This window comes from Triturus cristatus, chromosome 6, assembly GCF_964204655.1.
Source record: "Triturus cristatus chromosome 6, aTriCri1.1, whole genome shotgun sequence".
NCBI lineage: Eukaryota > Metazoa > Chordata > Amphibia > Caudata > Salamandridae > Triturus > Triturus cristatus.
In genome coordinates, this window is record NC_140589.1 from 23497259 (window position 1) to 23524824 (window position 27566).

The window sequence follows — 27566 nt, forward strand, 5'->3', positions numbered from 1 at the left end:
CTCTCTCTCTCTCTTTCTCTCTCTCTCTCTTTCTCTCTCTCTTCTCTCCCCCCCCGAACCCACACACATGTGATATCTGTCTGTAATGGGATTATCTCTGTCTCTGAGTTGTAGTAAGCATTGTTACAGCCCCTGGTCCTTTGTGATACATGGGCACCCTCCTCACTCTCATTTGCAGTAAGTAATGTTGCAATATCCTGCCCTGGTGCACTGTGGGAATATCCAATGTCCATTTGCAATGAGGGGGGCTGTAGGTTTTCCCTCGGGCACAGGAAATATCTTCCTCTGAGTCTTCTGTCTAATGAGTGGCTTCACTGCTCCTGCCTTGATGCATTGTGGGAGTGTTAGAAATGGGGGTATCTAGTTGGCAATGGGTGTCCACTGTCTAAGTAGGGACCCTTCTTCCTAAGTCAGAGTAAGCGGGCTACACCCTTTGATAACCCCTGCTCAACCCTGTGGTAATGTAGCACGAGCAGCTAGGCTTATCTCAGAGGCAGTGTGTGAAGCATTTATGACCATACACAGTAATACAGTGAAGAACACTACAAAGGGACACCACACAAGTAGTTATAAAAAATAAGTATCTTTATATATAGACTTAACACAAGACCAATAACAGTAAAAATCCACAATACTAGGAAAATAGGGTCACTCTTAAAATGCTGCAAAAATAGTTTAAAGTGTGCAAAGAGGAGTTCAGTTCAAGGCAGTGTTCTCTGCGACCCTTTTACTCACAAACTACATGGATTCTGTAGCTAAGCAACCAAAATGTCGCTAAGGAGTTGTAGCGATTATTTTGCTCACGCATGACCAGCGATGCGTTGAATCCTTGCCGCAAGGGAGGATGATGCGCTGATCTGTGTGCAGGACAAAGCGACAAACTTCTCCACGCTAAGCCGGCGATGCGTTGAAATCCTTGCCGCGAAGGGAGGATGATGCGCCGAGCCTGTTGCATGTGTGATCTTGTTGTGATGAAAAGAAATGGCGCTCCGCGAGGGAGCAACGATCCTGATGCGGTGATGTTAGAAATGGCAATTCCTGGTTGGCTAGGGCTTGCGCCAAAGCCAGACAGAAACCACCACTCTAGTCAGGGCAAGGAAGTTACACGCCAAAGATAACCCCTGCTCACCCCCTTGGTAGCTTGGCACGAGCAGTCAGGCTTATCTCTGAGGCGATGTGTAAAGCGTTTGCGCGCGCACCCAGCAACAACACCCAAGGCCCACCACAAAGGAAACTCCACACAAGGTATTCTATAAAAATAACCTTTGTATTATACACAACACATTAGATAAAAACACACACTCTACAATGTGCCAACAGGCACGGGCAGAATTTACAAGGGATTATATATACAGGGGACAGGGCCACATGGACCACTGTCAGGAATTAGCACTTTGTAGGAATAGCAATTAGAACGTAGGAATAATATTTTAGAACATAGCACATACAATCACTGTAGCACTAAATTACACCTAGCACACAACCAGTCACTACTGGTATCAGGTAAGTACCACCTACGCAACCCTAACCACCTTAGGAAAATATTGCGCAGGGAATCAGGACCTCACTAGCACCACCTGTACTAGGGAGAAAACAACCACCTAAGTATCACAATACCTGTAGGGGTCTAAGCACATAAACACATGATGCAGAACATTCAGAGGTGTAAAGCAAAGCACATGACGCATAACCACATTCAGAGGTGCAGGAAAGGTACAATGGCGCAAAAACTCACATTAGCCACTATCTGTGGCAGTCCCTGGGCCAACTGGCCTAGTAGGGGGCTAGGACGCCCTGTGTCCAGCAAAGTCAGGGGCAAGACTGCGCAGGAGGCACAGTCCAAAACTCAGAGGGCCACAACCTAAACGTTGCAGCTGCCCACTAAGTGCTGGGCAGCTGGAGAAAGGGAGCGTGGGCACCACTGCGCCTTCTAGAGCCAATGTGGCACTCTGGACAGATGATGGGGCCAACGCTGGAGCCTCACCAGGCTCAGGGCATGTCTAATGCCCCAAAAGCGATGTAGGAACCACGTGGGCTTTCAACCAATACTCCACCCCTTCGTTGGAGCCTCGTGGGCGTAAAACAACCGGAAATGCCCCCTAGAGCCTTCTAGGCTCGAGAAATAATGGGGGCAAGGTGGGAGTGGCCCGCTGCCATCTGGGGCCACTCACAACACGGAAGAAATGCCCCCGTATGCGTGGGAGCGGCCCGCTGTCTTCCGGGGCCGCTCTGGTTGCAAAAGAAATGCCCCCGACGTTGGAGCCCTACGGGGCTCTGTACTGGAGCCTCACGGCTCTTGCACCAAATGCCCCTGAGCCTCGCAGGCTCTAAACAACTATCTCCATCGCCGCTGGAGCCTTCACGGCTCTTGGACTAACTCTGCCCACACAGCCCCTTTCACCAGGCTGGTAGCAGCCCCCACTCACCGGACTCTTTCTGGCGGGTCGTCTTCCTGCTCGGCCGACGACGCGAGTGGAGCACACAGCGCTCCGACCTCGCTGGGCTGCGGGGCTCTCTTTCCGCTCACGAGAGCCCCGGAATGTCTTCTCTCCTGGGCTGGCCACTGGGGGGGGGGTTGCGGGGCTCCCTCACATGCCGGGAGCTCCGGCCGTAACACGCACCTCTCCGCCTGCCTCAGCTTCCGGTCCGCGATGAGGACCCGCCCACATCCAGGGCTTCACAGGCTGCTTCCGGGTCGCCGCGGGCAGCGCGGCGGCCCTGAGAGTTCCGGCGCCGTACCACGGGGCACACCGTTCTCCGGGCACACCAGGCGGGGTGGGCACCCGCGGCGGGCACAGTATGCGGTGTGGGCTCCCGCACTGGAAATAATAATAAAATAAGCGGGGTAGGCACCCGCAAGGATCAAGCAAAACGGGGGAACCCCTACGTCGGGGTTCCCTCCTGGATTGTCGTAGCGCCGCGCTACGGGCTTCCAGGCAGGCGCTTTTCCGGGACAGCGCTTTCTTGATGCTGGGGGCCCCAATAGAGCGCTCCTAGCGCTATAAGTCCAGAAAAAGCGCTTTCAGGCGCTCAGGGATACAAATAAAGTGCTCCCAGCGCTTAGGAGGATAAAACACAGTCCAGCAACAAATGGTCCTTCAAGAGCAGGGGGGGCAAGGCTGGACCCAGAGCCAGCTCACTGGGCCTCCAGGCAGGGAGGTAGTCCAAGTGGCGGTCCTCTGGTCCAGCAGCAGCAGCAGCCCCCCTCAGGTAAGATCCTGGCAGAGAACAGTTTCTGTGGGGACACAGCCCCATTTTTATACATGCAAACCCTTTGTTCTGGGGTCAGGGTGAGGGGGAAAACCAGTCGCAGCTGGTTGGGGAGCACCCTTGATGTGCTCAGCCCCTCACTCTATTCACTGGAAGGGCTAGGGTCGTCAGTCGCACCACAGGGGGCGGGGCCAGCATTGTGTTTGGAAAACCCTGTCCTATTCAGGACCCAGGTGGACTCCTCCCACCCATCTAGCTGCTGATCTCCCCATTCACCACTGGGTGACTCATCCTGACACTGGGGAATCCCTAGCCCGTCACATGACACGACCAGCCAATCACGCGACAGACACACTGCACACAGAAGTGCCCACTTCTAGAAGTGGCACTTCCACACTAGGTACATGCACGCCGCACACATCATCGCGCAGCATTCACTCCCACGAGTCCGCACATACCAAACTCGGGCCTGCACACCCCACGCATCAGGAACTACTAGGGACACATACATCCCCCATGCATTCCTATGGGAGGGCAGGCCTATCTCACCACATGCACTCAGAGCACGCACGCACTTTACCCTGGGACACAGGGAAAGTGCGCAGAGACCAAACAATCACCATACCAAGTCACCAATAAAAATCCAAAAAGTCCAGGGGTGAACCTGCCAGAAGGGCCAAGTCCAACACAACCCCCTTCCAGCCAAAACGCAGGGCAGACCAATCACCACCGTGATGGACTTCCCTGCTTGGGGCGATAGAACACGGACGCGGGCCCGCAACTGCATGGACACCCTCCGGTTCTACGCCACGGTGAACCCATGGAATTCTTTTTAACACCACTGTCTGGACCAACTGGGCTACCCCACTGGTACTCCCAAGCTGTCCGCGGCCAAGACCAGGCCCTAGGCCACCCAGGTGCCACCGGTCTTTGCCTAATCACAGAGTGGGGGGTAGTAACCCCTGGCACATAGCGGCCATTCTCCACTCTTCCTCTCTGAAAGACAGGACTAGACTGCCACTGGTTCTCCAGCCTAGGGTCTACACCCTCAGGCGGACCAGGAGTCTCAGGGAAGGCTCTCCTCCCCCTACCTCTTCTCCTAGGGTTCCTCCTCCTCTGGCGAGGGGTACACCTAGAACGCCATCCCAACCCAGGGTTTAACCCCTCAGGTTGTACCGGGGGCAGAGGTGGGCTCTCCCACCCTCTGCACCCCCTTCCAGAACCCTGCTCCCTACCAACTGGGGCGGTACCTCTGGAAGAAGAACTGGTCGGGACGCTGATTACAGACGTCCCACCCGTCAGGTCAGGCTGATCCTGAACCTGGCCTCCCAACCTCCGGCCTAGAACCTTTGGTGGAATAATTGCCTGGCACTCCAGGACTTCTGGGGATTTCCACTCCATCCCCCTGAGGCTATCAAAGGACACATACGTCAAGCGACTGTCTGTCTGGCGCTGATCTCCCGTCCCCTGTCCACCTGACAGTGCGCGGAGATCCCCCAGAACAGAAGTGGTGCCACCCTGGTCACTACACGGGATCCTAGCCCAACTGGGTAGTCCCTGACCCACAGGCTCTTCCACTGGGAAACTCATCCCCCAATCACTCCTCACACTGGACTCCTGTACCCTCCCTACCGGAGCGGTACTGCCAGACTCTAGAACCACAGGAGCCCTGGTTACAGGTGCTCCAGGTCCTCTACTCACCAGGAGATCTCCCTCAAATGGGCTAACAGGACAGCCTAGGTCCCCGACTTGGTGTTCCCTCATGGAACCATCCAAGTCCTGAGGCAGGGTTTCGTACGTCAGGGGACCCTCGGTCACCCTCTCACTCCTGCTCCACTGAGCCAGGCAGTGAGCCCCTACACCCTCCTCGCTATCCTGGGACCTAGCTGGGCTACACTGAGCCTCTTCCACCACGCTGGGCTGGAAGATACCTGACCCACTACTTTTGGAGTCACTCCCTAATGACTCTAGAGAACCTCTAGCCCTTTCCCAGCGCTCTGCTTCCTCCGCAAGCTCAAGGGGCTCAGACAATCCACACCCCAACAGGTGTTGGCGCAACCCTGGCACACAACAACTGAGCAGGTGTTCTTTGAGAACCAGATTACACAGTATATCAAAATCACTTGCTGTGGAAATCCAATCAAACATTGCATCCTCACATCCATCCACAAACTCCTCCCAAGTCTGGTGAGACAGTTTCCTACTGCCCCTGAATTTCAACCTTAACTCCTCCTCCTGGGGAACAGGTACCAGACTGGGGGAACTGGGACTGGGATTTCCTACACTGGAATCTACATCGCTACTACCACTGGACTCAACCCTCCCTGGGGAGCCCAGAAAATTAAAACTGCGCGCAGGGGATAGTCTACCCTCCAGAGCTACTTTGCCTCTGGTGGAGGCCCTCTCAGCCTCCTCTACCCTCTCCCGCGCCAAGACCCACTCAGTCTCTCGCTGTTGCTTCCTGGCCTCCAGCTGCGCCATAGCCTGAGCATGCTCTAACCTGAGCTTCTCTAACGCCAGCTGGTGCTCCCTTTCTTTCCTCCTATCCTCCCACTCCTCTGGGGACAGGGAAAGGGATGAGGCGCTGCCTCCTACGCTGGACCCAGCACGGGACGCCCTACCTATGGGGTCCTCACTCTCTACTGGCGTCCAGGTATTGTCATCCTCTACCTCCTCTTCTGACTCTTCCTCTGTACAGTACCTTTCTAACTCCTGCCTCTGGCGCCAAGCTAGCTCATAGGGATCACAAGCAGGCTCCATTCTGGCGGACGTTATGGTAACAATTATACAGGGAACCTAGGGGTCTGAGTTTCACACAGGAGCACATAATTCACAAAAAGATTCAGCAAGCTCTCTAACCCAGAGAACTCACACTCACTTGCCTAGTGCCACACACCATTCATCCACACACACAACCCTCCCCTCGGACTGGTAAGGCAGTTTCTACCACCCCTGATTCCTCAACCTGACCACCACGTGACACAGGTACCAACTCTGGGCGCAGGGCGGGGGACAAATGTACAGGACACTATTACGCTGCCACCACTGGATCCCACCCTCTGGTGAATCCAGAATCACAATATGCACTAAGGGGGATGATCTACCCTCCCGAGCTAGGGACACCTAACTCACAGTGCACAAAAACACATTTCCAAAGAAATGACAATTAAAAACAATTTTAAAACAATAATCCCTATACCATGTGATTTATCTAAATGCAGAGTTTTGTAGTGCGGCCAGTTGCCGCTGCGGTACAGCGCAAACGCAAGTCCAAATCCCACCGCTGATCACCAATGTTAGAAATGGCAATTCCTGGTTGGCTAGGGCTTGCGCCAAAGCCAGACAGAAACCACCACTCTAGTCAGGGCAAGGAAGTTACACGCCAAAGATAACCCCTGCTCACCCCCTTGGTAGCTTGGCACGAGCAGTCAGGCTTATCTCTGAGGCGATGTGTAAAGCGTTTGCGCGCGCACCCAGCAACAACACCCAAGGCCCACCACAAAGGAAACTCCACACAAGGTATTCTATAAAAATAACCTTTGTATTATACACAACACATTAGATAAAAACACACACTCTACAATGTGCCAACAGGCACGGGCAGAATTTACAAGGGATTATATATACAGGGGACAGGGCCACATGGACCACTGTCAGGAATTAGCACTTTGTAGGAATAGCAATTAGAACGTAGGAATAATATTTTAGAACATAGCACATACAATCACTGTAGCACTAAATTACACCTAGCACACAACCAGTCACTACTGGTATCAGGTAAGTACCACCTACGCAACCCTAACCACCTTAGGAAAATATTGCGCAGGGAATCAGGACCTCACTAGCACCACCTGTACTAGGGAGAAAACAACCACCTAAGTATCACAATACCTGTAGGGGTCTAAGCACATAAACACATGATGCAGAACATTCAGAGGTGTAAAGCAAAGCACATGACGCATAACCACATTCAGAGGTGCAGGAAAGGTACAATGGCGCAAAAACTCACATTAGCCACTATCTGTGGCAGTCCCTGGGCCAACTGGCCTAGTAGGGGGCTAGGACGCCCTGTGTCCAGCAAAGTCAGGGGCAAGACTGCGCAGGAGGCACAGTCCAAAACTCAGAGGGCCACAACCTAAACGTTGCAGCTGCCCACTAAGTGCTGGGCAGCTGGAGAAAGGGAGCGTGGGCACCACTGCGCCTTCTAGAGCCAATGTGGCACTCTGGACAGATGATGGGGCCAACGCTGGAGCCTCACCAGGCTCAGGGCATGTCTAATGCCCCAAAAGCGATGTAGGAACCACGTGGGCTTTCAACCAATACTCCACCCCTTCGTTGGAGCCTCGTGGGCGTAAAACAACCGGAAATGCCCCCTAGAGCCTTCTAGGCTCGAGAAATAATGGGGGCAAGGTGGGAGTGGCCCGCTGCCATCTGGGGCCACTCACAACACGGAAGAAATGCCCCCGTATGCGTGGGAGCGGCCCGCTGTCTTCCGGGGCCGCTCTGGTTGCAAAAGAAATGCCCCCGACGTTGGAGCCCTACGGGGCTCTGTACTGGAGCCTCACGGCTCTTGCACCAAATGCCCCTGAGCCTCGCAGGCTCTAAACAACTATCTCCATCGCCGCTGGAGCCTTCACGGCTCTTGGACTAACTCTGCCCACACAGCCCCTTTCACCAGGCTGGTAGCAGCCCCCACTCACCGGACTCTTTCTGGCGGGTCGTCTTCCTGCTCGGCCGACGACGCGAGTGGAGCACACAGCGCTCCGACCTCGCTGGGCTGCGGGGCTCTCTTTCCGCTCACGAGAGCCCCGGAATGTCTTCTCTCCTGGGCTGGCCACTGGGGGGGGGGTTGCGGGGCTCCCTCACATGCCGGGAGCTCCGGCCGTAACACGCACCTCTCCGCCTGCCTCAGCTTCCGGTCCGCGATGAGGACCCGCCCACATCCAGGGCTTCACAGGCTGCTTCCGGGTCGCCGCGGGCAGCGCGGCGGCCCTGAGAGTTCCGGCGCCGTACCACGGGGCACACCGTTCTCCGGGCACACCAGGCGGGGTGGGCACCCGCGGCGGGCACAGTATGCGGTGTGGGCTCCCGCACTGGAAATAATAATAAAATAAGCGGGGTAGGCACCCGCAAGGATCAAGCAAAACGGGGGAACCCCTACGTCGGGGTTCCCTCCTGGATTGTCGTAGCGCCGCGCTACGGGCTTCCAGGCAGGCGCTTTTCCGGGACAGCGCTTTCTTGATGCTGGGGGCCCCAATAGAGCGCTCCTAGCGCTATAAGTCCAGAAAAAGCGCTTTCAGGCGCTCAGGGATACAAATAAAGTGCTCCCAGCGCTTAGGAGGATAAAACACAGTCCAGCAACAAATGGTCCTTCAAGAGCAGGGGGGGCAAGGCTGGACCCAGAGCCAGCTCACTGGGCCTCCAGGCAGGGAGGTAGTCCAAGTGGCGGTCCTCTGGTCCAGCAGCAGCAGCAGCCCCCCTCAGGTAAGATCCTGGCAGAGAACAGTTTCTGTGGGGACACAGCCCCATTTTTATACATGCAAACCCTTTGTTCTGGGGTCAGGGTGAGGGGGAAAACCAGTCGCAGCTGGTTGGGGAGCACCCTTGATGTGCTCAGCCCCTCACTCTATTCACTGGAAGGGCTAGGGTCGTCAGTCGCACCACAGGGGGCGGGGCCAGCATTGTGTTTGGAAAACCCTGTCCTATTCAGGACCCAGGTGGACTCCTCCCACCCATCTAGCTGCTGATCTCCCCATTCACCACTGGGTGACTCATCCTGACACTGGGGAATCCCTAGCCCGTCACATGACACGACCAGCCAATCACGCGACAGACACACTGCACACAGAAGTGCCCACTTCTAGAAGTGGCACTTCCACACTAGGTACATGCACGCCGCACACATCATCGCGCAGCATTCACTCCCACGAGTCCGCACATACCAAACTCGGGCCTGCACACCCCACGCATCAGGAACTACTAGGGACACATACATCCCCCATGCATTCCTATGGGAGGGCAGGCCTATCTCACCACATGCACTCAGAGCACGCACGCACTTTACCCTGGGACACAGGGAAAGTGCGCAGAGACCAAACAATCACCATACCAAGTCACCAATAAAAATCCAAAAAGTCCAGGGGTGAACCTGCCAGAAGGGCCAAGTCCAACAGGTGAAAATGGCGAACCCTCATCGTCCGCTCTGCGATGTCGTGAAGCGATGAACTCGATGCGATGATCTTTGGTTAGCGAGCACTTGAAGGCCCGCAAACATGCGATGCGATAATCTTCGGGTTAGCAAGCAGCCCGCAAACGTGTGATGCGATGATCTCCTGTAGCGAGCACTCAGCGGCAGCAGCGCAATCATTTTCGTTACGCTCTTCAGCTGCGGCGGCTCGCTAACGGGCGTTAGCGACGATTTTCAGCACTCTCTTCTCCACAGTAGAACTAGAGGCCCTGGAACTCACAGGAGCCTCACCTGCAGGTAGAAATCCTCGATGGGAGGAAACAGGAGGCTGGTGGTGGAGTCTGATGTGCCGGAGACTCCAGCAGGAGGATAGCTCTCTTCTAGCCCTTGGGTGATTGCTGTAGCAAAAATAAAAGTTCCTTCAAAGTCCTTTTCCTCTTCTTCCAAGTCCAGTAGTAACCTCTGCAGGCCAGTCCAAGAAACAGCACACAAGCCCAAGGACAGTCCTCTCCTGCAGATTCCTTCAGTTACACAGACAGAGGTTCTTCTTGTTGTCCAGGAGCAATACAAATTGTAGGGGTTTCAGCACAGATATTTATACCACAAAAGTCTTTTTTCTCAGAAGCTACAAGTCACTGAACCCAGCCAGAACCAGTTCAGCCCAGCCCTGGAGCACTTTGTTTACCAGGCTGCATCCTTCCTTTCAGAAAGAGGGGGTCTGCCATCAGACGCACAGTAGGAGGTGGAGCCAGCATTCACCTTGCCAGGCACAGCCCTGTTCCGGTCTAGGAGCTACCCCTCCCCATACTCCAATGCAGATCTCTATTCAACCCAGGTCTGAGTCAGCCTGCCCTGTCCCTCCAAAACCAGACAGCCAATACACATAACAGCAGAGCACACTGGAAGGCTTAGGCAAGAAAATACCTACTTTCTATGGACTGATGTGTGCGCACAGCTCGCATCACTCTCCCCGGCGTCATCACTTACAGTATGGACTGATGTGTGCGCACAGCTCGTATCACTCTCCCCGTTGTCATCACCTACAGTATGGACTGATGTGTGCGCACAGCTCGCATCACTCTCCCCGGCGTCATCACCTACAGTATGGACTGATGTGTGCGCACAGCTCGCATCACTCTCCCCGGCGTCATCTCCTACAGTATGGACTGATGTGTGCACACAGCTCGCATCACTCTCCCCGGCGTCATCACCTACAGTATGGACTGATGTGTGCGCACAGCTCGCATCACTCTCCCTGGCGTCATCACCTACAGTATGGACTGATGTGTGCGCACAGCTCGCATCACTCTCCCCGGTGTCATCCCCTACAGTATGGACTGATGTGTGCCCACAGCTCGCATCACTCTCCCCGGCGTCATCCCCTACAGTATGGACTGATGTGTGCGCACAGCTCGCATCACTCTCCCCGGTGTCATCCCCTACAGTATGGACTGATGTGTGCGCACAACTCGCATCACTCTCCCCGGCGTCATCCCCTACAGTATGGACTGATGTGTGCGCACAGCTCGCATCACTCTCCCCGGCGTCATCCCCTACAGTATGGACTGATGTGTGCGCACAGCTCGCATCACTCCCCCCGGCGTCATCCCCTACAGTATGGACTGATGTGTGCGCACAGCTCGCATCACTCTCCCCGGCGTCATCCCCTACAGTATGGACTGATGTGTGCGCACAGCTCGCATCACTCTCCCCGGCGTCATCCCCTACAGTATGGATTGATGTGTGCGCACAGCTCGCATCACTCTCCCCGGCGTCATCACCTACAGTATGGACTGATGTGTGCGCATAGCTCGCATCACTCTCCCCGGCGTCATCCCCTACAGTATGGACTGATGTGTGCGTACAGCTCGCATCACTCTCCCCGGTGTCATCACCTACAGTATGGACTGATGTGTGCGCACAGCTCGCATCACTCTCCCCGGCGTCATCGTCTACAGTATGGACTGATGTGTGCGCACAGCTCGCATCACTCTCCCCGGCGTCATCCCCTACAGTATGGACTGATGTGTGCGCACAGCTCGCATCACTCTCCCCGGCGTCATCCCCTACAGTATGGACTGATGTGTGCGCACAGCTCGCATCACTCTCCCCGGCGTCATCATCTACAGTATGGACTGATGTGTGCGCATAGCTCGCATCACTCTCCCCGGCGTCATCCCCTACAGTATGGACTGGTGTGCGCACAGCTCGCATCACTCTCCCCGGCGTCATCCCCTACAGTATGGACTGATGTGTGCGCACAGCTCGCATCACTCTCCCCGGCGTCATCCCCTACAGTATGGACTGATGTGTGCGCACAGCTCGCATCACTCTCCCCGGCGTCATCCCCTACAGTATGGACTGATGTGTGCGCACAGCTCGCATCACTCCCCCCGGCGTCATTCCCTACAGTATGGACTGATGTGTGCGCACAGCTCGCATCACTCTCCCCGGCGTCCTCCCCTACAGTATGGACTGATGTGTGCGCACAGCTCGCATCACTCCCCCCGGTGTCATCCCCTACATTATGGACTGATGTGTGCGCACAGCTCACATCACTCTCCCCGGCATCATCCCCTACAGTATGGACTGATGTGTGCGTACAGCTCGCATCACTCTCCCCGGCGTCATCACCTACAGTATGGACTGATGTGTGCGCACAGCTTGCATCACTCTCCCCGGCGTCATCCCCTACAGTATGGACTGATGTGTGCGCACAGCTCACATCACTCTCCCCGGTGTCATCCCCTACAGTATGGACTGATGTGTGCGCACAGCTCGCATCACTCTCCCCGGCGTCATCATTTACAGTATGGACTGATGTGTGCGCACAGCTCGCATCACTCTCCCCGGCGTCATCCCCTACAGTATGGACTGATGTGTGCGCACAGCTCGCATCTCTCTCACAGGCGTCATCACCTACAGTATGGACTGATGTGTGCGCACAGCTCGCATCACTCTCCCCGGCGTCATCATCTACAGTATGGACTGATGTGTGCGCACAGCTCGCATCACTCTCCCCGGCGTCATCCCCTACAGTATGGACTGATGTGTGCGCACAGCTCGCCTCACTCTCCCCGGCGTCATCCCCTACAGTATGGACTGATGTGTGCGCACAGCTCGCATCACTCTCCCCGGCGTCATCCCCTACAGTATGGACTGATGTGTGCGCACAGCTCGCATCACTCTCCCCGGCGTCATCCCCTACAGTATGGACTGATGTGTGCGCACAGCTCGCATCACTCTCCCCGGCGTCATCCCCTACAGTATGGACTGATGTGTGCGCACAGCTCGCATCACTCTCCCCGGCGTCATCCCCTACAGTATGGACTGATGTGTGCGTACAGCTCGCATCACTCTCCCCGGCGTCATCGCCTACAGTATGAACTGATGTGTGCGCACAGCTCGCATCACTCTCCCTGGAGTCATCATCTACAGTATGGACTGATGTGTGCGCACAGCTCGTATCACTCTCCCCGGCGTCATCCCCTACAGTATGGACTGATGTGTGCGCACAGCTCGCATCACTCCCCCCGGCGTCATCACCTACAGTATGGACTGATGTGTGCGCACAGCTCGCATCACTCTCCCCGGCGTCATCCCCTACAGTATGGACTGATGTGTGCGCACAGCTCGCATCACTCTCCCCGGTGTCATCACCTACAGTATGGACTGATGTGTGCGCACAGCTCGCATCACTCTCCCCGGCGTCATCACCTACAGTATGGACTGATGTGTGCGCACAGCTCGCATCACTCTCCCCGGCGTCATCCCCTACAGTATGGACTGATGTGTGCGCACAGCTCGCATCACTCTCCCCGGCGTCATCTCCTACAGTATGGACTGATGTGTGCGCACAGCTCGCATCACTCTCCCCGGCGTCATCCCCTACAGTATGGACTGATGTGTGCGCACAGCTCGCATCACTCTCCCCGGCGTCATCACCTACAGTATGGACTGATGTGTGCGCACAGCTCGCATCACTCTCCCCGGCGTCATCATCTACAGTATGGACTGATGTGTGCGCATAGCTCGCATCACTCTCCCCGGTGTCATCCCCTACAGTATGGACTGATGTGTGCGCACAGCTCGCATCACTCTCCCCGGCGTCATCATTTACAGTATGGACTGATGTGTGCGCACAGCTTGCATCACTCTCCCCGGCGTCATCCCCTACAGTATGGACTGATGTGTGCGCACAGCTCGCATCACTCTCCCTGGCGTCATCATCTACAGTATGGACTGATGTGTGCGCACAGCTCGCATCACTCTCCCCGGCGTCATCCCCTACAGTATGGACTGATGTGTGCGCACAGCTCGCATCACTCTCCCCGGCGTCATCATCTACAGTATGGACTGATGTGTGCGCACAGCTTGCATCACTCTCCCCGGCGTCATCCCCTACAGTATGGACTGATGTGTGCGCACAGCTCGCATCACTCTCCCCGGTGTCATCACCTACAGTATGGACTGATGTGTGCGCACAGCTCGCATCACTCTCCCCGGCGTCATCCCCTACAGTATGGACTGATGTGTGCGCACAGCTCGCATCACTCTCCCCGGCGTCATCATCTACAGTATGGACTGATGTGTGCGCACAGCTCGCATCACTCTCCCCGGCGTCATCATCTACAGTATGGACTGATGTGTGCGCATAGCTCGCATCACTCTCCCCGGCGTCATCCCCTACAGTATGGACTGATGTGTGCGCACAGCTCGCATCACTCTCCCCGGCGTCATCCCCTACAGTATGGACTGATGTGTGCGCACAGCTCGCATCACTCTCCCCGGCGTCATCGCCTACAGTATGGACTGATGTGTGCGCACAGCTCGCATCACTCTCCCCGGCGTCATCTCCTACAGTATGGACTGATGTGTGCGCACAGCTCGCATCACTCTCCCCGGCGTCATCCCCTACAGTATGGACTGATGTGTGCGCACAGCTCGCATCACTCTCCCCGGCGTCATCTCCTACAGTATGGACTGATGTGTGCGCACAGCTCGCATCACTCTCCCCGGCGTCATCACCTACAGTATGGACTGATGTGTGCGCACAGCTTGCATCACTCTCCCCGGCGTCATCCCCTACAGTATGGACTGATGTGTGCGCACAGCTCGCATCACTCTCCCCGGCGTCATCACCTACAGTATGGACTGATGTGTGCGCACAGCTCACATCACTCTCCCCGGCGTCATCCCCTACAGTATGGACTGATGTGTGCGCACAGCTCGCATCACTCTCCCCGGCGTCATCACCTACAGTATGGACTGATGTGTGCGCACAGCTCGCATCACTCTCCCCGGCATCATCCCCTACAGTATGGACTGATGTGTGCGCACAGCTCGCATCACTCCCCCAGGCGTCATCCCCTACAGTATGGACTGATGTGTGCACACAGCTCGCATCACTCTCCCCGGCGTCATCACCTACAGTATGGACTGATGTGTGCGCACAGCTCGCATCACTCTCCCCGGCGTCATCCCCTACAGTATGGACTGATGTGTGCGCACAGCTCGCATCACTCTCCCCGGCGTCATCACCTACAGTATGGACTGATGTGTGCGCACAGCTCACATCACTCTCCCCGGCATCATCCCCTACAGTATGGACTGATGTGTGCGCACAGCTCGCATCACTCCCCCCGGCGTCATCCCCTACAGTATGGACTGATGTGTGCACACAGCTCGCATCACTCTCCCCGGCGTCATCACCTACAGTATGGACTGATGTGTGCGCACAGCTCGCATCACTCTCCCCGGCGTCATCCCCTACAGTATGGACTGATGTGTGCGCACAGCTCGCATCACTCTCCCCGGCGTCATCCCCTACAGTATGGACTGATGTGTGCGCACAGCTCGCATCACTCTCCCCGGCGTCATCCCCTACAGTATGGACTGATGTGTGCGCACAGCTCGCATCACTCTCCCCGGCGTCATCACCTACAGTATGGACTGATGTGTGCGCACAGCTCGCATCACTCTCCCCGGCGTCATCCCCTACAGTATGGACTGATGTGTGCGCACAGCTCGCATCACTCTCCCCGGCGTCATCCCCTACAGTATGGACTGATGTGTGCGCACAGCTTGCATCACTCTCCCCGGCGTCATCCCCTACAGTATGGACTGATGTGTGCGCACAGCTCGCATCACTCTCCCCGGCGTCATCCCCTACAGTATGGACTGATGTGTGCGCACAGCTCGCATCACTCTCCCCGGCGTCATCCCCTACAGTATGGACTGATGTGTGCGCACAGCTCGCATCACTCTCCCCGGCGTCATCCCCTACAGTATGGACTGATGTGTGCGCACAGCTCGCATCACTCTCCCCGGCGTCATCCCCTACAGTATGGACTGATGTGTGCGCACAGCTCGCATCACTCCCCCCGGCGTCATCCCCTACAGTATGGACTGATGTGTGCGCACAGCTCACATCACTCTCCCCGGCATCATCCCCTACAGTATGGACTGATGTGTGCGCACAGCTCGCATCACTCCCCCCGGCGTCATCCCCTACAGTATGGACTGATGTGTGCGCACAGCTCGCATCACTCTCCCCGGCGTCATCACCTACAGTATGGACTGATGTGTGCGCACAGCTCGCATCACTCTCCCCGGCGTCATCCCCTACAGTATGGACTGATGTGTGCGCACAGCTCGCATCACTCTCCCCGGCGTCATCACCTACAGTATGGACTGATGTGTGCGCACAGCTCGCATCACTCTCCCCGGCATCATCCCCTACAGTATGGACTGATGTGTGCGCACAGCTCGCATCACTCCCCCCGGCGTCATCCCCTACAGTATGGACTGATGTGTGCACACAGCTCGCATCACTCTCCCCGGCGTCATCATTTACAGTATGGACTGATGTGTGCGCACAGCTCGCATCACTCTCCCCGGCGTCATCACCTACAGTATGGACTGATGTGTGCGCACAGCTCGCATCACTCTCCGCGGCGTCATCACCTACAGTATGGACTGATGTGTGCGCACAGCTCGCATCACTCCCCCCGGCGTCATCCCCTACAGTATGGACTGATGTGTGCACACAGCTCGCATCACTCTCCCCGGCGTCATCATTTACAGTATGGACTGATGTGTGCGCACAGCTCGCATCACTCCCCCCGGCGTCATCCCCTACAGTATGGACTGATGTGTGCGCACAGCTCGCATCACTCTCCCCGGCGTCATCACCTACAGTATGGACTGATGTGTGCGCACAGCTCGCATCACTCTCCCCGGCGTCATCCCCTACAGTATGGACTGATGTGTGCGCACAGCTCGCATCACTCTCCCCGGCGTCATCCCCTACAGTATGGACTGATGTGTGCGCACAGCTCGTATCACTCTCCCCGGCGTCATCCCCTACAGTATGGACTGATGTGTGGGCACAGCTCGCATCACTCTCCCCGGCGTCATCCCCTACAGTATGGATTGATGTGTGCGCACAGCTCGCCTCACTCTCCCCGGCGTCATCCCCTACAGTATGGACTGATGTGTGCGCACAGCTCGCATCACTCTCCCCGGCGTCATCCCCTACAGTATGGACTGATGTGTGCGCACAGCTCGCATCACTCTCCCCGGCGTCATCCCCTACAGTATGGACTGATGTGTGCGCACAACTCGCATCACTCTCCCCGGCGTCATCCCCTACAGTATGGACTGATGTGTGCGCATAGCTCGCATCACTCTCCCTGGCGTCATCATCTACAGTATGGACTGATGTGTGCGCACAGCTCGCATCACTCTCCCCGGCGTCATCCCCTACAGTATGGACTGATGTGTGCGCACAGCTCGCATCACTCTCCCCGGCGTCATCCCCTACAGTATGGACTGATGTGTGCGCACAGCTCGCATCACTCTCCCCGGCGTCATCCCCTACAGTATGGACTGATGTGTGCGCACAGCTCGCATCACTCTCCCCGGCGTCATCCCCTACAGTATGGACTGATGTGTGCGCACAGCTCGTATCACTCTCCCCGGCGTCATCCCCTACAGTATGGACTGATGTGTGCGCACAGCTCGCATCACTCTCCCCGGCGTCATCCCCTACAGTATGGACTGATGTGTGCGCACAGCTCGCATCACTCTCCCCGGCGTCATCACCTACAGTATGAACGGATGTGTGCGCACAGCTCGCATCACTCTCCCCGGCGTCATCCCCTACAGTATGGACTGATGTGTGCGCACAGCTCGCATCACTCCCCCCGGCGTCATCCCCTACAGTATGGACTGATGTGTGCGCACAGCTCGCATCACTCTCCCCGGCGTCATCACCTACAGTATGAACGGATGTGTGCGCACAGCTCGTATCACTCTCCCCGGTGTCATCCCCTACAGTATGGACTGATGTGTGCGCACAGCTCGCATCTCTCTCCCCGGCGTCATCACCTACAGTATGGACTGATGTGTGCGCACAGCTCGCATCACTCTCCCCGGCGTCATCCCCTACAGTATGGACTGATGTGTGCGCACAGCTCGTGGAATTTAAGGATGCCTTTAGATGTAGTTCATACAGGTTATATAGGTTTTTTGGTTTTGACTTTTGCTTTCTGAGTGCCAGTCTAGAGGTTTTTGTCTTATAGGAGGATCTAGATTGATGGAATCAGGTTCCTGCGGTTCAGACGAGTCACAGGAACCCGAATTCTAGGTTGCCTGGACGTCATGGAGTTCCTTCCAGAGTTTGTATGGACAGACACTTCCTTCCTTCAGTGGGTCAGCTGTAGTGTGTGCCACTGGACAGAACCCTTTTGCAGTCAGTCAGTATAGAGTGGATAATGGGTAGGACCTCCACACATTTCTCCAAGGTGGCTGGGCTGATGCAAATGGGGGCTAGAGGGGGTGATTCCTTGTTGTGGGGGAGACTGATGGGTTATTGGTCTCCCCCATTTACCAGGTTATTTCTATTCCTACTGTCTGCACTGTGTCCTGCACAGCTGCTGTTTGGGTGTCCTGCTGGCATGCCTCCTGGGTGGGCGCTCTTGCAATGGCGTCCGCCGGTCTGCGCTGGGAGCTCATGATCGCGAGCATCAGTTGGGCAGGAGGCGTTTCTTGTATTTTGTCTTGCGTTGGCTTATTGCCACTCGGGCTCTTTTCTGCCAGACTTTTGATTAAGGGGTTGCTGAAGGGGCTGTTCATAGTGCTACTAAGGGGAGTGATATAGACTGGGCCTTCTAAGAGGTGAAATACACGTGTCCATTAGGGCTGTCTCCTCTTCTGACAGCTTGAAGCAATCTTTCAGGATAGTTAGATTTGATGGAATTTCCACTTGTTTATGGGGCGATGTGCCCACAGCTCAGCTTGCAGCAGTTTCGTTAGTTGGTCCTCGAGGGGAGTTTGCTAGCAGTGAGGCTGTGTTGGGGTGCCATGAATTTGTGCTTCAGAGGAGCCAACATTATCATGAGTTGGAGATTTAGCTGTGATAGTGTGCATTTGAGAGCGTGGGGCCTGCAGTGACTGGATCCAGTGATGAAAGGGAGGCATGTGCTTAGTATGTAAACCGTCTGTATCGCGTCCCGACATTGTTTCGTGGAAGTAGAGAATCCTGGCTTCGTTCAATCTTGGGAAAACCTGGCCTCCAGTAGGCCCTGGGATTCACACGTGATAGTGCTCTTGTGGGAGTCCTGTTTCGAGAAAAAGTTGGTGCTTTTCATCATCGAGGCGGTCTCCTTTACTGTACTAGTCAGCCGCTTCTTGTTTCTCCTTTTGCTTGTCCTCCCGTCATGTGCGAGTGCAGGCCCTGTTGCTAGCAATGGGGGAGAACCCTGACCGCCCTAATTCTGGGGCGGAATGCTGAGCGACTCTTCTGCGGTGTTGGAGAAAGGGTGCCCGCTGGGGCCCCTCTGTGTAATCACAGCCAGACCGCTGATCTGGTTAGAGACTCTGCTCTCCGCCCCGGCAGCTCCGCTGTTGTGCCGCTACCGTGGCCCCTACACCTCTCGGATGTATGACGTAACAACGCGAGTCATTACAACGCGTGCAGTTACATCGCGGTCGTTACAACGACTGCGATGTTACTACGCTATGCCATTACAACGCAAGTCTTTACATCGACTTACGCTAGATGGCGTGCTAACATTAGAAAAGCGTAATTTACTATTCCAACTCCAGTCCACTTAACAGTAGGGAAGGTGTTGGGATAGTAAACTACACTATTTGTAATGTTAGCACGCCATCTAGCGCAAGTCGATGTAAAGACTTGCGTTGTAATGGCATCGCCTGGTTACATCGCGTTCGTTGTAACGACCGCGATGTAACTGCACGCGTTGTAATGTACTGACTGCGATGTTAACGATGTTTCCCCACCTCTCTGTAAGGTAGGTGTTCGAGGCCCTCCTCCATCCGCAGGCTCCTGCCTTCACCTCATCCCTGGTGGTCCGGTGGGAGAGCCTTGCTCTTCTGCTGGTCTGCTGGGGTCTGTCTTGCTGCCATGCTAAGGTTGGTGTTCAAGGCCCTCCTCCACCCGCAGGCTCCTGCCTTCACCTCATCCCTGTTGGTCCGGTGGGAGAGCCTTGCTCTTCTGCTGGTCCGCTGGGGTCTGCCTTGCTGCCATGTGAACGTAGGTGTTCGAGGCCCTCCTCCACCCGCAGGCTCCTGCCTGCGCCTCATCCCTGGTGGTCCAGCAGGAGAGCCTTGCTCTTCTGCTGGTCCGCAGGGGTCTCTCTTGCTGCCATGTAAAGGTATGTGTTCGAGGCCCTCCTCCAACGCAGGCTCCGGCCTTCACCTCATCCCTGTTGGTCCGGTGGGAGAGCCTTGCTCTTCTGCTGGTCCGCTGGGGTCTATCTTGCTGCCATGTGAACGTAGGTGTTTGAGGCCCTCCTCCACCCGCAGGCTCCTGCCTTCACCTCATCCCTGTTGGTCCAGCGGGAGAGCCTTGCTCTTCTGCTGGTCCGCTGGGGTCTGTCTTGCTGCCATGTGAAGGTAGGTGTTCGAGGCCCTCCTCCAACGCAGGCTCCGGCCTGCGCCTCATCCCTGGTGGTCCAGCGGGAGAGCCTTGCTCTTCTGCTGGTCCGCTGGGGTCTATCTTGCTGCCATTTGAAGGTAGGTGTTCGAGGCCCTCCTCCACCCGCAGGCTCCTGCCTGCGCCTCATCCCTGGTGGTCCAGCGGAGAGCCTTGCTCTTCTGCTGGTCCGCTGCTGTCTGTCTTGTGTTTGTGCCCGTTATTCTCTCTTTTGTCTGTCTTTTTGTGTTATTTGTACCTCTGTAATTGTCATTTCTGTATTCTGTTTATTTTGCCTGTTTTTAATTTTTTCATTGTTCCTGTGCCCTTGTTTGTGTCCTCCATGCCCATTTTCGCCACCCTTTTCCCCGCCGCTGCTGCATCCGTGGCCCCTACCCACTACTGGTTCCCGCTCCTGCCTTCCCTCTCCCTACTGACTGTGAGAAGTTGGCCTGATGTATGATGTCACTAGTTATAGTGTACACCTTATATCAGTCCAAATACCCTTATGGTGATTGGTTGTTAAGTCAACCTTATAGACCAGCTATCCTAGTGGTAGCATGGACAAGAGCAGTCTTAGGCTAAACTCTGAATGGCATGTGAAGCCAGCTGTGATACCATATATAATCCCTTGAATACCAAATGAAAGGACACCACAACAGATATATATATAAAATAAAGTGTATTTATTCTAAGCAAACCCTCAGCACTCTTTATGAGTTTAGAGGTAAGTACAACACAGTCTTATTAATGCATACAGTAAGTCACACAGGTAAGTAATACAGTTAGGCCCTAGGGGCCACGCAAACCATATACTAAAGAAGTGGTATAAGAACCACTGTCACGGAAATAGAATAGGCCTAGGCCTAGGGAATCGCTGGGGCTACACTACACTAGCGTTAGTTAGGAAGTGGGAGGCCCACGGGATTCGTGTGCAGAGTGGAAACACTCACGCGTAATGCGTAAAAGTCAATAGCAATGTTACAGTTTAGAAATAGATAGATTTAGGACACTTCCGGAGTAGCTAGGAAGTTGAGACTTGAAAACTAGACACTAGGATAGTCACTATCCTGATGAGCACCGGAGTACCCAAGTTACCTAGCCCACAGGCTGCGGGTGCATAGGGGTGAAGATGCGTCGTTTTCGTCGTCGACTCCTATGGATGCCTGAAGAAAGATGCTGACAGGCAGTCAGGGGAGAGTGTCCGGTGGATCCCAAGCCTGGGATCAAGAAGAGAAGAAACCTGCAAGCAGAAGGGACAGAGTCAAGGTCACTAGCCAGTGACCACGTGGAACCAGGAAGGAACCAGGCGATGTCGTGAAGAGTTGCAGGTGAAGGTGAAGCTTGTCGCTGCAGCCAGGAGGACCAGGAAGCGTCGAGGACGACCAGGACCAGGAGGCGAGCTGTCCCACAAAGGCTCTTGCTGTCGGCGGCGTCGAAGTTGGACTAGGACTCACCAAGCCTTGGCAAGCGGAACCCACGAAGAACAAGGGACTTGCTTCTGGTGCAGACCAGGAAGGTCTGGGGTGCTTCTTCTTTGCAGAGAAGCGGGAGCCAGTCTGGAGGAGCCAAACCAGCGCAGAAGATTTCAGGGAGCGTCGTCACAGAGGCCACTAGCCAGCGGGCAAGCAACCGGACAGACGCGGCAAGCAGGAAAATGCTGAAGGGCCCCACGCAGGACTCGTGGAGTGTGGGGGGCTGGTCTTCGGTGCAGATGGTGCTTGGGGTTGGGGCTTCTCAATCCCCGGTGCACAACTTCGAGGGTACCTCAGAAGCTGCGCTGTAAGTTACTAGCCACTTTTCCCAGGTAGCCGGTCCCACGTCGCTCGTCGCCTCCACGGATCTCAGCTCTGCTGCAGATGTGGATGAGGGTCGGAGAAGTCTGGAAATCAAGGCTCTGGTCGGGCTCTGCAGTCGGTTCCTCGTCGAACGTTTCACAAAGCAAAGGGTAGTCACTTGATGGTGCCTGTTTACACAGGGTAGCCACTCCTTGGCTACAAGGGAGATTCTTCAGTCTTCTTCTTTCGTCGAATGTCGAAGGTCCAGAGTTTCTGTTCAGTTTTGCAGGTTCAGGATAATCTAAAGTCTTGAGGCCCAACTCCCACTCTTATACTAATCTGGGGGGCTGGGATACCTGCTAGGTCACGCCTTATGGGTGGGACCTGGGAGGGGGTGGTTACACCCACTTCCCTTTGTCCAGTTTCGCGCCAGAGCTGGGGCTGGAGTGCCCCAGCGCCGGTTTGAACTGGACTATGCAAGGAACACCTTGTGTGCCCCAGGCATGTCTCATTCCTTTCAGCCCACCCTGCCCCAATACACTAAAGGCTGTCTGGGGTGGTGCTAGCACCTCCCCAAGCAGGAAACCTATTGTCCAGGCCTCCCTGGCTGGGATCACTCCCAGCAGCAGGAGGTCAGACTTGTGTCGTGGCAGCAGCATCCATTTTGTGATGCTGAGGCTTTGGTCAGAGGCTAACAGTTGAAGTATGATTTTAACATGTCTTTCCCTCTAGAAGGGGGGAATAATATTCTCATGTCCAGAAATGGCATGGGGGTATTATTCCCGAGTGTTAGACACCTTACACGACATGCTTTGATAAAGCCAAACCATAGTTACCATAACCGTCTAAGATTATAAGGCACTTTAAGAGTATATGGTAGGCTATATCATAGAACAGCTATAAGGACATGGTTCCGAAAGCTGCAGACAGGCTCAGCTCATGCTAGAGCACCATCTCACATGTTACCAAGCACTCTGCCTCCAGGATTGTCAAGGCCTGCCATAGGAGTGACTGATAGGTACACATGTGTCTATATGTAAGTTAGGCATAGGAATACTACACCTAAGCAAGGGGTGATTACACGACCTTGCCCCAGCTGAGTGATCAGCCAGTTGTGTCAAAATGGAAGGCCAGGCCAGGGGTGGCACAATACATGCTGCAGCCCCTGGTAGGCCTAGGGTACACCTATGCCCTGGGTACCTAGGGTACACTGTACAGGGGCCAATAAGGTGATCCTATCCAAATGGGTTATGCACCTAAAGTACATAGTGTTAATTTAGAGAGAGAACAGCAGGGCTGTGGGTCTGATTAGCAGGCCCACAGCCACATCTAAGTCGAAAACCAGTAAAGCAAAAGCAAAAAGTGGGGGTGAACATAGAAAGCAGACCCTACTCTCCTACACAACCCCCCCCAAACTTAGGGACATTAAACTAACCTTGACCAGTTGAGTCTTCATGTTCTAAGTGGAAATATCTGGAGAGTCCATCTGCATTGGCATGGTCAGTCCCAGGTCTATGTTCCACTGTGAAGTCCATCCCCTGTAGGGAAATGGACCACCTAAGAAGTTTGGGATTTTCACCCTTCATCTGATTTAGCCACAAGAGGGGCTTATGGTCTGTCTGAATCTTGAAGTGAGTGCCAAACAAGTATGGCCTCAGCTTCTTCAGGGCCCAAACCACAGCAAAGGCCTCCCTCTCAATAGCTGACCAACGTTTCTCTCTAGGGGTCAGCCTTCTACTTATAAAAGCAATGGGCTGGTCTTGACCATCTACATTCAGTTGTGAAAGAACAGCTCCCACACCTAACTCAGAAGCATCTGTCTGGACAATGAACTCTTTGGAGTAGTCTGGACTTTTCAGAATAGGTGCACTGCACATGGCCTGCTTCAGGTCATCAAATGCTTTTTGACAGCTTGCTGTCCACTGAACTTTCTTTGGCATCTTCTTGGAGGTCAAGTCATTAAGTGGTGTCACTATGGACCCATAGTTCTTAACAAACTTTCTGTAGTACCCAGACAGGCCCAAGAAAGCTCTGACCTGAGTCTGGGTAGTTGGAGGAGCCCAGTCCTTTATGGTCTGGATCTTGCTCTCCAGTGGTTGAACCTGACCCCCACCAACTAGGTGGCCCAGGTATACAACCTTGCTCTGCCCTATCTGGCACTTAGTGGCCTTGATAGTGAGGCCTGCCTTTTGCAGGGCCTCTAAAACATTCCTCAGGTGGACCAGGTGATCCTCCCAGGTGGAGCTAAAGACAGCAATATCATCAAGATAAGCTGCACAATAATCATCCAACCCAGTAAGGACTTGATTCACCAGCCTTTGGAAAGTGGCAGGTGCATTCTTCAACCCAAAGGGCATTACCACAAATTGATAATGTCCTCCTGGGGTCGAGAAAGCAGTTTTGGCCTTTGCACTCTCAGCTAGTCTGATTTGCCAGTAGCCTGCTGTTAGGTCAAATGTGCTCAAAAACTTAGCAGCTGCCAGTCTGTCAATGAGCTCATCTGCCCTAGGTATTGGGTGGGCATCTGTCCTAGTGACAGCATTGAGACCTCTGTAATCCACGCAAAACCTCATCTCTCTCTTACCATCTTGGGTGTGAGGTTTTGGCACAAGGACTACAGGACTAGCCCAAGGGCTCTCTGAAGGTTCAATGACTCCCAGCTCCAACATCTTTTGTACCTCAACTTTTATGCAGTCCCTGACATGGTCAGGTTGCCTGTAGATTTTACTCTTCACAGGCAGACTGTCACCAGTGTCCACCTCATGGGTGCACCAGTTTGTCTGACTTGGGGTCAGAGAGAACATATGTCTGTAGGCCTGCAGAACTTGTCTGCAGTCCTGTTGCTGATGGACAGTGAGGCTGTCAGAAAAGACCACACCATCAACTGAGCCATCATCAGGGTTCTGAGTCAACAGGTCTGGGAGAGGGTCACTCTCTTCCTCCTGCCCCTCATCTGTAGCCATGAGTAGCCCCATGTCTGCCCTGTCAACATATGCCTTCAATCTGTTGACATGAAGCACCCTGTGGGGGCTTCTGGGAGTCCCAAGGTCCACCAAGTAGGTGACTTCTCCCTTTTTCTCAACAATAGTGTGGGGTCCAGACCATTTGTCTTGGAGTGCTGCTGGGGCCACTGGCTCCAACACCCACACTTTCTGTCCTGGCTGGTAAACAGTCAGTACAGCCTTTTGGTCATGCCAAGCTTTTTGGAGTTCTTGGCTTGCCTCAAGGTTTTTAGAAGCCTTCTTCATATACTCTGCCATCCTGGAGCGGAGACCAAGTACATAATCCACTATGTCTAGTTTGGGTTGTCTGAGAGGTCTCTCCCATCCTTCCTTCACCAAACACAGGGGTCCTCTTACAGGATGCCCAAACAAAAGCTCAAAAGGGCTGTAGCCAACCCCCTTCTGTGGGACCTCTCTGTAAGCAAACAGAAGGCAGGGTAAAAGGATGTCCCATCTTCGCCTAAGCTTGTCTGGTAATCCTTTTATCATTCCCTTTAGGGTCTTGTTGAATCTCTCAACAAGCCCATTGCACTGTGGGTGATAGGGTGTGGTGAACTTATAGTTAACACCACACTCCTTCCACATTGCAGTCAAGTATCCTGACATAAAGTTGGCACCTCTGTCAGAAATGACCTCCTTTGGAAAGCCCACTCTGGAGAATACTCCAAGCAGGGCCCTTGCCACAACAGGAGCTGTTGTGGTCCTCAGGGGAATTGCTTCTGGGTACCTGGTGGCATGGTCCACTATCACCAGTATGAATCTGTGCCCAGATGCTGTTTGTGGGTCCATTGGTCCTACAATATCTATGCCCACTCTTTCAAAGGGGACCCCCACCACAGGTAGTGGTATGAGGGGGGCCTTTGTGGTGCCACCTGATTTGCCACTGGCTTGGCAGGTGACACAGGAGCGACAAAACTCCTTAGTATCTTCTGACATATGGGGCCAGTGAAAGTGAGGGACAAGCCTGTCCCAAGTCTTGTTCTGGCCTAAATGTCCTGCAAGGGGAATATCATGGGCCAAGGTTAGAAGGAAGCCTCTGAACTGCAGTGGTATGACCAACCTCCTGGATGCACCAGGCTTGGGGTCTCTAGCCTCTGAGTACAGTAGCCCTTCATCCCAATACACTCTATGGGTACCTTGAGCATTCCCTGCAGCCTCAGCAGCAGCCAGCTGTCTGAGGGGTTCAAGAGAGGGGCAGTCTAATTGAGCCTGCCTCAGATCTGCCCTGGAAGGTCCCCCTGTCCCAAGAAACTCAACCTGATCAGGTTCAAGTTCTTCTAGGACAGTTCCTTCAGGGCTCTCAGAACCATCCTCCTGGGAGGGCTGATCCACCACCTGAGGCAGGGGGGAAGGCACAGCCTTAACCCTACTGCTCTTTCTCTTGGATTGTGACTGGTCCATAGTTTCAGGATCCAGCACTTGTTCAGTGTTGCACTTTTTGGCCTGTGACCTGGTCACAGCAAGGACATGTGCATCTATCCCCAGCATTTCTGCATGGGTCCTATACTCCACTTCAGACCAAACTGAAGTTTCAAGATCATTGCCCAGTAAACACTCTACAGGAAGGTCTGAACTAACAACAACTTTCTTGAGGCCAGTTACCCCTCCCCAGGAGAAGTTAACAATAGCCACACTATGGGAGGTAGTGGCATTGCTAGCGTTGGTCACTAGGTAATTTTCACCTAGTATGATCTGTCCAGGGTCCACAAAAGCAGGTGTCACCATTGTGACACTAGCCCCAGTGTCCCTGTAGGCCTGAGCCATTCTTTGGTTGATAAAAGGTGTCTGTCTGTACTTGCCCAGGTTACTGGGGCCTACAGTAGAGGACAAAGCTAAGTCCCCATCACAGATCAGGACAGCCTGAGTAGGTACTCTGACTAGGCCAGAATCCTCCTCAGTTCCCAGGGTTAACCCTACTACACCCTTTTGCTGGGAACCACCACTTACAGCTGAACTAGGGGGTACAGTTGCCTTAGGGGCAATGGTGGCTGGGGGCTTATCCTTTTTGGTGCACTCACTAAACCAATGTGAGGTAGACTTACAATAGTTGCACCATGGTTTCTTTTGGCCTTCTTTCTTCTTATCCTTTTTGGAACCACCCTCCCCCTGAGCCTTTCGGGGGCCTGGTGAAGACTTCTGGTCTTTTTGTTTCTGCTCATTACCCTTCTGGTCTGCCTTTTTCTGATCACCGCCCTGGTTCTGGTTTTTCTGCTTAACTCTAGTCCTGACCCATCTATCTGCCTTCTTTCCCAATTCTTGGGGAGAAGTCAGATCAGAATCAATCAGGTGTTGATGCAATAGCTGGTTTTGACAGTTGTTAAGTATTTGTTCTCTCATGATCAAATTATACAATCCTGTATAGTCCTTAACCTTACTTCCCAATAGCCAGCCTTCCAGAGCCTTAGTGGCACAATCTACAAAGTCAGTCCAGTCCTGAGTCTGTGTCTTCT